Source organism: Gavialis gangeticus, unplaced genomic scaffold, assembly GCF_001723915.1.
Source record: "Gavialis gangeticus isolate Ggan-Ray unplaced genomic scaffold, GavGan_comp1, whole genome shotgun sequence".
Taxonomy (NCBI): domain Eukaryota; kingdom Metazoa; phylum Chordata; order Crocodylia; family Gavialidae; genus Gavialis; species Gavialis gangeticus.
In genome coordinates this window covers 44,037,732-44,049,602 of record NW_017728998.1, presented here as the reverse complement: position 1 = coordinate 44,049,602, position 11,871 = coordinate 44,037,732, and positions in this window count along the sequence as shown.

The window sequence follows — 11,871 nt, the reverse complement described above, 5'->3', positions numbered from 1 at the left end:
TACGGGATGGTTTGAATAAAGATGATCCTGCGTCAGGGAGGGGGTTGGACTAGGTGGTCTCCAGAGGTCCCTTCCAACCCTGCTTTCTATGGTTCTACAGCAGTGGCTCCTGGTGCAAAGGTTGGTGCCAGGTGAAAGTGGCTGGAGGAGGACCTCTGTGGTGCCTCGCTCTTTCTGCTGTTTGCTCCCTCTCTATCCCTTTTCTGTCAAGGAGTGAGCCCAGCTCCTGCTGCTGCAGCTGCTCCTCTAGAGACTTGAATGACAGTGACTGGAGCCACCATTCCCTGCACCCGATACTACCAGCTCTGGGAGCAGTGCGGGAACAAGCCAGGCTGAAAAAGCATGGCACCATGTCCCCTGCCCATCCACCTGTTGTGTTCAGCAGTGTGACAGCTTGGAGTATGGGGGTGGTCAGCACAGGGGAGGCTGGGGGCAGGGACTGCTTTTCAGCCTGGTTCCTTTCCCACTCCCCCCATGCCCCGGGAGCTAGTGGGAGGGGATGCAGGGTGTGATGCCAGGACACTGAGGGAGGCACAGGGTGCCTGGTGTGAGGAGAAACCAGTGCTTACCTCTTCTCACAGGGGTCAGGCACTGCAGCCCCCTTCAAAGCAATGTGTGGCACCCTGGGGTGCTGCAGCATGCCAGGTGAGGATCACTGAGCTGAGCTTTCCCTTCTCTCAGTTGACAGAGGGAGACAGAGGCTCAGTGTGCCAGTGCATCAGCTGTTTAAAAAGTGAGAGCCTAGCACCAAACCCTGCATTCATTTCCGATGGGGCACTTTGCTGTTGCTCTCATTAGGCCTGCGCCAGAACTGGCCACTTTATGGGTTGCCTCCTTTCGAGGCAGGGCAAAGGCTGTGGAAGCTCCTCTATGAGGAGGTTCAGCAGTACAGCCAGAGGACTGGCTCTGCCCACAAGACTTGAGCTCACCAACCTTTAAACAAACCCTCCAAAAGGCACCAAACCAGCTGCAATCCAGCATGGCTTTCTGGCTCCCTCTAGAGAGTGGCTTGTGTAAAATGCTGTATAAGTTATTCCTGAATCCCACTTAATTGACCTGGTCCTTTCACTCGGGCCCTGAGGACTGGTGCTTTTAGACTGAGCAGTGGCAGACTTGGTTCATACAGGTGGCTCCATTGGGAGGCTGTGGGGCTGCTGCTACATTGGGAACCTACAGTCCCTCAACACTTCAAAAAATTCATAAACCTCAGTTTCATCCTTGACAAAAAAGGAAAAATATTTACCTCCTGGCAGGGTGGTTGTGAAACTGAATCAGTCTCTACCATGCAGGGGCAAAAGCCTCAGGAACACTGATCACAAACAGAAGTGAATCTGCACCAAGCATCCAGCAGAATGAGGTGAGCAGTGTGCACAGCTGGTCAGGGAGGTCCTGAGCCTCAGCCCATTTGTCACATGGACTCACAGTTTCTCCCTGGATTTCAGAGCCTTTTGTTTCTGATCCTGTATCAAGCCAAGCTAAAGGGAGAAGAGGAACAGAAGAAGCAAGACCAAAGCTCAATTCTTTGGTTAGATGCAATATCTTTTAGTAGACCAACTGAGTAGCTACAAAAAAGTTCTTAGCCAGCTTTTGGGTGCAGTCACCCTTGTTTGGGCATAGGGAGTCTCTGCTGTTCTGAGACTCCAGGGAATGACAGCAGCTAAAAGTGTGGCAGGATGTCAGTGAGAATGGAAACAGGTACATTTCTTCCCTCCCCTCCCCTACTTTTCTGCTCTTTGTCTTCCTAATTTCCAGATATTTCCTTTTTCACAGACAGCCTCTTTTCTACTTTGTATTTCTACCAGTGTAGAAATACTCAGCTTTGGCCTTTTCTCCCTGTTCTGCCCCCCCGGATTTAGTTTGCTTTTCTAATGTCTACCTATTTCCATTCTCACTAACATCCCGCCAAACTTTTCTCTCATTCCTTGGAGTCTCAGAACAACAGAGACTCCCTATGCCTGAAGAAGGGTGACAGCGTCTGAAAGCTTGCAAAGAACTTTTGTCCAACTACTCAATTGCTCTAATAAAAGATATTACATCTACTCAAAGAACCTTGCCTGCCTAAGTCCTTAGCCCAACAGGGCTACAACCAAAAACCCAACAGGGCCAAAGCTAGGAACAAGTGTGGTAGGCATCTGACCTAACATGGAATAGATGAGCAGAAGGGTCAGTGTTACACACTCAGACAAATTCGGCACCAGTAGCATAAATATGTGTGTGTGGCTGGGCAGGGGGTGGGAGCGGGGCATGACTGGGCAGCTGGCCTGGGTCTTGCCTTTGTTGCTGCCACCACAGTGGTGGCTGACTGCACTGCTGCAATCATCACAGCAGGAGTCAGCGCTGCCCAGAGCATTGGCAGCCGCCTTGGGCTCAGACCTGCCCTTCTATGCCTCTGTCAGCACTAGCGATACCTTGTGAAGCACTGGAGGAATCCCTTGGAGCCCAGTGGAGTTTAGAGGGACAGTAGCAGCTATTGGGGGGTCATGGCTAAATGCAGCCCGGCCCTGTGGTATACACTCACCCTTGCCATATCCTGGGTCCCTTGTCTGGCCTCCCTGGGAGTAGCTCACTGTGGGCAGAGTCCCTTGTGTGCAGACCATGCCCTGGCAACCTGAAAGAATTGTTCAACAAATGCCTCATAAGCAAAATAAGCGGTCCAGAGGAGAGGCTTCCTGTAGGGCTTCCAGCCCCAGGGCCATGCCCTTGCAAGCATTGGACATGGTGCTTCTCACCTAGGACAATGGATGCTCTAGGATCATGGGTTCAGCCTTGTCCATCCCGAGGCTCAAGCCATATCCTGTCCTGCGGCCAGACTGACCAACCCAAATCCATCCTTGGGGCTTTGCCTTGTTTATTCTGTCTAAGCAGGACCCTCCTGGCTCCACTGCAGGCATCCTACCTGAATAGCGGGCAACGATACCTTGTTCCTGCCTCACAAGAAAGAAAACTTCCATCTTCAGTTCTCTAGGGCTGAACCTACCTAGGACAAAGGTCTCAGCAAGCACCAGCACATGGCTGTGCCTTAATCCTAGGTTGTCAAGACAATCTTGCCCTTCAGTCAAGAAGAGGTACTGTCACCTTTCTGAGCCAAAGTAATGGGTTCTTGCTCCGAGTCTCTATGTTTGTTCCCTGTCCCCACAGCCAAGAGAATAGTGGTCTTGCCTCATGCTTCTGTCCTGCGGAGAAACCCACCAGAGCATGTCATAGGAGCTGGGGAGGCAGCAGGATAGTGCCAGGCTCTGGTTTCCTCCCCTGGGATAGCACAGTGTGAGGAGGGAGAGGCTGGACTCACCAGGGGAGACCATCATCTTCATGGAGAAATGAGAGAATGTCACAGCAGCCAGAGGCTGTGAAAGAGTTCCCGCCTGTGAGGTAACATGGATTGGCTTGGCCTGGCTCTGATAGGCTACCTTGTCCTTACACACATGGGCCTGTGGACCCTGCAAAACAGGGGGATCTGTGCATGCTGCTTTGCCTAAGCCCCTGCACTGAGGCCACTGGATGCCTTTCTCCTATGCTCATCACAGACCATGTTTGGGCAGCTGTGGAAACAGGAACACGCAGTCCACCCTCCCTGCTACGTAGCCTTAGGTCTGATCAGACAGGTGCAAGTGCCTGCCCAGCTGCAGCAGAGCTACATGACTACTCCAGAGTCTCCCCTCTGAAAGGTCAGCACCACCAAGTCTGGAGCCCCAGGTGTGGATCAGACCCTCTGGCCCAGCTACTCCCTCCCTCCCTCCCCTTTGTGCACAGAGGTAGCTCTTTCTTTACAGCGCTCCCCCTGCCCACTCGGCAGTGGTAATGTCCATGTCAAAGGGCTGGAAGAGGGTGAACTGAAGGGGTCTAGTAAGGCGGTGGGGGGTGGGGAGTACCTGCAGGTTTATCTACCTGAACCTCAGAAAGGCCAGAAAGATAGCTGGGGAGCAGGGCCTCTGAGACTTCAATGGGCTCAAGTAGCCACTCCTAGACCAGAGGGGAGGTGCACAAGGATGAGGAAGCTTGTGCAAGGAGGTAAGGCTGGTGCTGAGTGCTGCATTTAGCTCTCTTTTGGCTGGCAGTTCCTGCACAGAGCCAGTGGTATAGGACCTGGGAATGGGCCAGCTAACGGGAATCTGAGCAAGTCTGCTTGGGAGGGGGAGCTGTGAATAAGCTGGCCAGGTCTGGTCCAGCACATGGAGCTGCCTCCTGGCTCACACTTCTTACTCACAGCAAGTGTGTGCACCCAGCCGCTTACCCCAGGAAGTCAAGGCTGCCCTGCCACCCACTCCCCTTGCCTACACATAAGAGGTTCTGTACAAGTGTAGTGCCCACCCACCCATGTCCCCCAACCCTCCAGAGCTTGTTGTGAGGCTCCTGCCCCAACAGATCCCCCACCATGCCCAACTGCACAGCTCAGTAGGCTGCATGATATCAAATTGGTCTGCTTCTGAATAGCCTGTTACTACCAGCATTACATATTCATGCTCCATGACCTCCACCATCCTGCCCTCACATCCCATCTAGACACCAAGTGGCAGCCAGGGGTTCCCAATGGTTCTTGGGGTAAGGGTGGAATACAGGCTGTTTGCAAAGGAGGCAGAGAAAAGGCTTGAGAGATGATCCAACAGCAGGCCTGGATACACTCCTTACCTGAAGGTGACGGGCTCCATGAGCATCCAGTTGAGCTTGAGAATGCATTCTGCAAATGTGTACAGCACTTGGGGAAAATGCACGAAGTGGAGACTAAAGCTGAACACCCTCAGAACCACTGTGAGGTACCTGTGATCCACCCTCTCAAATGCTTTCTCTTGGTTGAGGTGACTGACAGACCATCCCTGTAAGCAAGCTTAAGGGGGTCCCAAATGAAGTACACGTTGTTGAAGATGGTGTGCCCTGGAGCTGTGTATGTCTGGTTAGGGTGCATCACATCTACTAGCGTGGATTTCATCCATAAGAATGGCACTGACTACAACCTTACAGCCCCTGCAGAAGTGTGAGGCTGGGCGCCAGTTCTTCAGGTTGCAGGGGTGCCCATATTTGGGCAGCAGGGTCAGCATGGCCCTCCTGCATGCCAGGGGGAAACTCCCTTTTGGACTCATCCCAGACTGTGGTGGGGTCTGGACTAAGGGTGTTCCAGTATGCACTGTGGGGCTCCACTGTTGATGCCTAGACTTGTTGGTGCACGAGGGGAACCCTGAACCTGTGTATCCCACTTCCTGGGCAAGTGCCCTAAGCACTAGGCATAAACATAAGAGGGCTGCAATTTTGGGACCTCTCCAGGCTTACCTGTTTGACCAGGGTGCAGTCCTACTGAACAGGCTCACTAGGCATGTGGTTGGTTTCATGTCCAGAATCAAATCCAAATTTTGTGCAAGTGTCAAAACTAGCATTCATCTATCTGGAAAACTGCTACTTAGGCAGGTAAAATGGACCAGGATCTTGCCCCAGGTGTTGCCACTGACACGGGATCAGCAAAGGAAACACAGATGCAGAACAGCTTTCCAGCCCACAGAAGACCCAACACACTGGTTTTCCATGTCAAAGCAAGGGAGTGCTGCACAGTCCCAGCAGAAAAAGAGCTTCTCTTTGTTCGGCCTTGGAGCCATTTGTAGCACTGATCCATGTTTGAATGGCTTGTAAATTCCTCTCATCACTGGTTCCTGTGACATGGTTATGTGTGAGAGGGGAAGCATAAAAATGTGGCCAGGTACTCAGAGCAACTGCTACATGTAACGGCAACCAGAAGCTTCCCTGAGCTGCACAGTTGCAACTGGCTGACTGTAGCAGCAGCCACTTTTTCCTACCCCCTCCAAATCCATGCTAACCTGGTCACTCCTGTGCATGAGAGAGGCAGTGAGACTTCAGCTAGTTCAGGTGCAAATAATGGTTCAAAGCCCTGTTCCATGCAGTGCTGGGGTGCCCACGTCATGCTTCAGATGTCTCAAGATTGCAGTTACACCAAATGGCCACAGGGGGACACTGCAGCTCTACACTGGTTCTCCCAGGCCCTCCAGCCCAGCCCTGACCTGCAAAGTCCAGGACAGGACAGCAGCAATCACACCTGTCTTGGCCTCTGTACTAGCAGCAGGATTCAGTGCTCTCGGTCCATTTCCCGAGAAGCGTGATCTAGTGGCTGGAGTTTTGGGCAAGTTCCCACTCCTCACCTCCCTAGTCTCATGTTCTTGAGCCCTCAGTTCTTGTGCAAGTTTTGAGAATGATTATAAGGAGTGTAAGATCATTGCTCGGGCATGCAGGAATGAAGTCAGGACGGCCAAGGTACACTTGGAGTTACAGCCTACAATGGATGTGAAGGGTAACAAGAAGGTTTTCTACAAGTATGTTAGCAAAAAGAGGAAGGTCAGGGCCAGTCAGGGTCCTTTACTGAACAGCGGAGGCAACCTAGTGACAGATGTTGAGGAAAAGGCTGAAATACTCAGTGCCTTTTTTACCTTGGCCTTCACAGGCAAGATCAGCTCCTAGACTACTGCACCGAGCAGCATACTTAGGGGAAAAGATGAGCAGCCTTCAGTGGTGAAAAAAAAAAAGGTTAGAGACTATTTAGAAAAGTTGGATGCGTACAAGTCCATGGGGCTGGATGCAATGCATCTGAGTGTGTGAAAGGAGTTGGCCGATGTGCTTGCCACTAGCCATTACTTTTGAAAACTTTTGGCAAACCAGGGCAGTCCTAGGCAACTGGAAAAGGGCAAATATAGTGCCCATCTTTAAGAAAGGGAAAAACGAAGATCCAGAGAACTACAGACCAGTCAGCTTCACCTCAGTCCCTGGAAAAATCATGGAGCAGATCCTCAAGGAATCCATTTCTAAGCACTTGGAGAAGGTGATCAGGAACAGTCAGCATTGATTCACCAGGGGCAAGTCATGCCTAACCAACCTGATTGCCTTCCATGATGAGGTGACTGGTTCTGTGGATATGGGAAAAGCAGTGGATGTTATATACCCTGACTTTAGCAAGGCTTTTGATATGGTTTTCCACAGCATTTTTGCAAGCAAACTGAGGAAGTACAGGTTGGATGAATGGACTGTAAGGTAGATAGAAAACTGGCTGGCTCATTGGGCTCAACAGGTAGTGATCAATGGCTCAAGGTCTAGTTGGAAACTGGTATCAAGTGGAGTACCCCAGGGTCAGTCCTTGGGCTGGTTTTGTTCAATATCTTCATTAACAACCTGGAAGATGGGCTGGAGTGCACCCTAAGCAAATTCACAGATGACACCAGGCTGGAAGATGTAGTAGATATGCTGGAGGGTTCAGCTAGGATTCAGAGTGACCTAGACAAGTTGGAGGATGGGACCTAAAGAACTCTCATGAGGTTCACAAGGACAAGTGCAACATCCTTGCAATTAGGATGGAATGAGTCCATGCAGTGCACTTGCTTGGGACCAACTGGCTAAACAGCAGTTATGTGGAAAAAGACATGGGGGTTACAGTTGACAAGAAGATGGATACAAATCAGCAGTGTGTCCTTGTTGCCAAGAAAGCTAACAGCATACTAGGTTGCATTAGAAGCCCTGCCAGCACATCAAGGGAATTAATTATTTATTACAGAACTCCACATCTGGAGTAGTGTATCAAGTTTTGGGCCCCCTACTATAGACAGGATGTGGACAAGTTGGAGGGAATCCAGTGGAGAGCAACAAAAATGGTGAGGGGGCTGAGGGACATGACTTCTGAAGAGAAGATGAGGGAACTGGGCTTATTTAGTCTGCAGAAAAGAAGATCTAGGGGACTTTTGATAGCAGCCTTTAACTACCTGAAGGGGGGTTCCAAAGAGGATGGAGCTGGACTGTTCTCAGTGGTGGCAGATGACAGAACAAGGAACAATTGTTTCAAGTTGCAGCAAGGGAGGTATAGGTTGGATATTAGGAAACACTTTCTCACTAGGAGGATGGTGAAGCACTGGAACAAGTTATCTAGAGAAGGGGTGGAATTTCCATCCTTGGAGGTTTTAAGACCCAGCTTGACAAAGCCCTGGCTGGGATGATATAGGTGGGGATGGCTCTGCTTTGAGCAGGGGGTTAGATTAATAACCTCCCGAGGTCCCTTCCAAACCTAATTTTCTATGATTCCATGATAATGAGAAAGCTGCTGCAAAGCACAATGCTTCTTTGCCAATTAGAGTGAAAACGCTGATCCAAGGCATTTCTCTGCTCCCTGGCAGATACCTGGTGCTGAGTATAAAATACAAGCTTTCTAATAACTGTGTTGGTTTCTCACACATCATCTCACTCTTTCCCTCTTGGGTTTCAAGACATTTCCACACCCCTTAAACAAAGACTAGCTTGGGGTCTCCCCCCTCAGCGGTGTTGCTGCTCTGACATTCTGCCTAGTCTTACACATTACAAGCAGGAGGTGGAGTCTGAACTCTTGCATAAATACAGCTTGAAGAACCCCACCCAGCGACTTCCACATCAACCTGAACCTTCAGATGGTCTAGAAGAAGATGGCACAGCTTTTGAGAGCTGCATGGGCCACACACTGTGTAGGATCTCTCAGTATATGGGCTGCCCTCCTGCACAAGCTCCTCAGGCTCCTGCAGGCCCCACTGCACTGTCCCCAGGGGCTGGGGCAGGAAACAGAAGATAGAAGATTGAGGGGAGCCCAGAGACCCTGGCAGCAGCAGGTGTGGCAGAGAGGAGCAATGACAGCTAAGACATAGCTTTCGGACCAGAAGTTACACCCCTATCCCCCAGCATGGGCTTCATCCAGCTTGTGAACTGGACAGCTCTTTATTTCTGTACAGTTCTCTGCCCACAGGGGCTCTCCAGAGGTAGTCCTATCTGCACAGCACTAACATCACAGGTCAAGAGAGCCTCCTTCCAGTTGAACAATTAGCTGCATGGCTCTGGGCGAGTCCCCAGCCCACTACACGGTGCACCTGGCTGGGTGCCCACCCCACTGAAAGTGGAGAAGGTTTTCTGTATAGCAGACCTGAGTGGATCAGCAACTGCAGGGGGCCATGGGCAAAGGGCTGCTGCCCAACTCACAGTAACACCAAGTTTGTTTGGTTCGAGTCACCCCTTTGAGAATTATTAACTAGCAACCCTGCCGTGGCTACCCCAGGAATAAGCATCAGTTGCCACTACTGGACACTACAACATTGCAGCACACTTGTCAGAGTTTAATCCCAAGGCCAAGCAATAATCCCCTCTCCATGCTCCCCCTCCAACGCCACTGCACTGCAGTTAACACACATAAGCCCGCTTCTTGGGCTGCAGTCAGTGACCACAGGGCTCAGTGCTCCAAGTAATTTTTGGGAAAGGAGCAGAGATGGAGGTGGGGTGATTCTTGAGCTAAACCCAGTGCTCTGTGAGGGCAGAGGCCCCATGTAGTACATGCACACACACCCCTTTTTCTACACATTTGAGTAATAGTTTAATATATTTATAAATTGTCATGTTTACAGCTTTACATATAAACTTTATTCCAAACTTTTAAATATCTGAAGTAAACATCAGGAGGAGGAGGAGGGAGGTCACAGGATCAAGAAAAAGGCATTTCTTAGCAGTTATGCTCATTGAAGTTTAGGTTTCAAGTGGCTATTGCCTACAATTAACACAGTAAATCTGGCAAAGCAATAGTGTACACCGGGTTAGAAAAAGGCTAGACAGAAGCCTGCAAGACCCGATTCCCCCTTTCCTCCCCAACTCAGTTGGGTGCCTCAGACACACCCACATTGGAAGTGGTGGAAGGGGAAGAGGGTTTGGTTTTTAAAATGATTGGAGATAAAAGTCCTACTTAATTGCAGAAGTGCAATATGAATCATGGCTTGGCAAAAGGGAAAGGAGTGCCAAGTACAGCACAGGCTGCTATGGCCAGTTTCACAATAAGGGCGTGAGGGCATAAAAAAGGCACACCTCCTGTCTACTGTTCTGGGCTTAATCATTTGAAGGTTTTATGGCAACTGCATTAGCAGCATCTTCCACACTTTAGGTAGGGATTTTAACATGAGGAAAAGCATCGTGTGGCCATCTTTGAAAATAATGGCCCAGTCTTCCCACTGAAGTCTGCAGGATGCCTTAGGACTGCATCTGGCTGGTATATACATGTGACTCCATGACATAAAATGAGCGCAGTAACTGCTCAAGTGCAGCTAGCCCATAAAGGAGATGTACATAAATATGTACATCTACATGTCGTACATGTACATCCCATATACATGGGATAGCTACACATGAGTTGTTACTGGGTCTGCCTGTGGTGCGCTCATTTTGTGTCAAGGAGTGATGGCCAGAATTGGGAAAGGAATTGCAGCATATGGAGATGAGTTCAGGAAGAAGGCACTGAGGCGTAAGAGGAAGGGGAATGGCAGAGGGATGTCTAGTGTTGCAGGGAACAGCAGGTGAGGAAGCAGGCCTCCAGCAGCACCACAGTCACCCAAAGGGGACCACAGGAACGGAAAGAGGAGGAACGGCTGAAGGCAGGGGACATCTGGCACATCATCTACTGGGTGACTGCTGTGCTGCCAAACCGTTTTTATCAGTGGCACAATATGGAGAAAGGAAGAAGAGGAGCTCAACAGGGCACCTGCGGGCAGCGTGGCTCATAGTGAGCAAAACCAAGAGTTCCCAGGACTTCCCTACTGCATTGGAAAGCAGCAGTATCAGACACCAGCTACTGAACAGCAGGCCCCAAAACAGCTGCTAGACCCCACTCACATGTAGTCCACCTGACACATGGCCAGCAGCATTATATGGTCACTGGAACATTTGCAAAGAAAGCACAGGGCATCCTCGTGACTGAAACACCAGGGCCAAAGAAGAAGGATGAAGCCAGACGATTCTTCATTAGGCAGCAAGGGATTCATGCAGAGCAGCATGCTAAAGACAAGTCCAGGTACGTAGAACCTGTTCCAAGACATCCTTGTCTAGCTAGCAAAGCTGCAGTCACCATCCCCTGCTCTAGACCAGGGAGCCCATCCCTAGGAGCACCTTCTGTTTACCCCACCCACCTTCAGGGAAAGAGCTGACAAAGCAGCCAGTCAGATAGCAAGGGAGAGTCCAGGGAAAGACAGAAATTACAAAGCAGCAGCATAATTTACCTCTTGTGCAAGGTGACTCGTGAGTCCAGGGCTGTGCCACCAGACTGACTGGCCCTTGGGGAATCTTAACTCCCTGCCAGTGTTCCCTCTGCTTTTGAGTTCAGCATTTGGCACCAGGAACCAAGCTCAAGCGCAGGGAAAGTGGAGGCAGAAGGTCATAGTAATCCCATCTCCAACAGCGCATTCCAGTGCTGTATCTTCTTGCTCTGCATACCATGCCCTCTTGCATTAGGGCCTGGGAATGAACCAAGCCCTGGAATTTGTCAGCCTCAGGAAGCTGCCAGAAAAACGGCATAGTCATTCTGAAGCCCAGAGGACAACCCCAAAAGCTGATACAACTGGTAAACTCCACTAAATGGATTCTGTTCCCGGGAGACTCTTGGGCTCCATTCACTGTAGCACCATCCTGGTTAGTGTGAACACCAGCTTCCTTTGTCCTGGTTGCACCCAAGGATAAGCAGCTGGCATCTGGTATGGTGGGAATGAGATCAGACACCATCTACTTCTTCCCCGAGCAAAGCATGTTGACAGAAAGGAGTTTGGGCTGCAGCAGATGCCAGAGTCCTTCTCCTCTCCCCCAGCCCACCTAGTATTGCAGTAGACACCACTCACCGAATGCAGCATTTAGGGACCATTGCCTTACCAGGAAGAAGCAGGGTTTGTGCTACAGGATTTTGCCGGCACAGCTGGGCCTTTCAGGGATGTGAAGAGGTGGGGTCTCTAACTGTGAGAGATGCACTGGCAAGAACCCCTGACTTGCACGCCATTATAACTGCCAAAACGTTCTGCCCTGTTGTCCCCAGATCATGCAAGTGGCCTCCTCTGGACCCTCTCCATG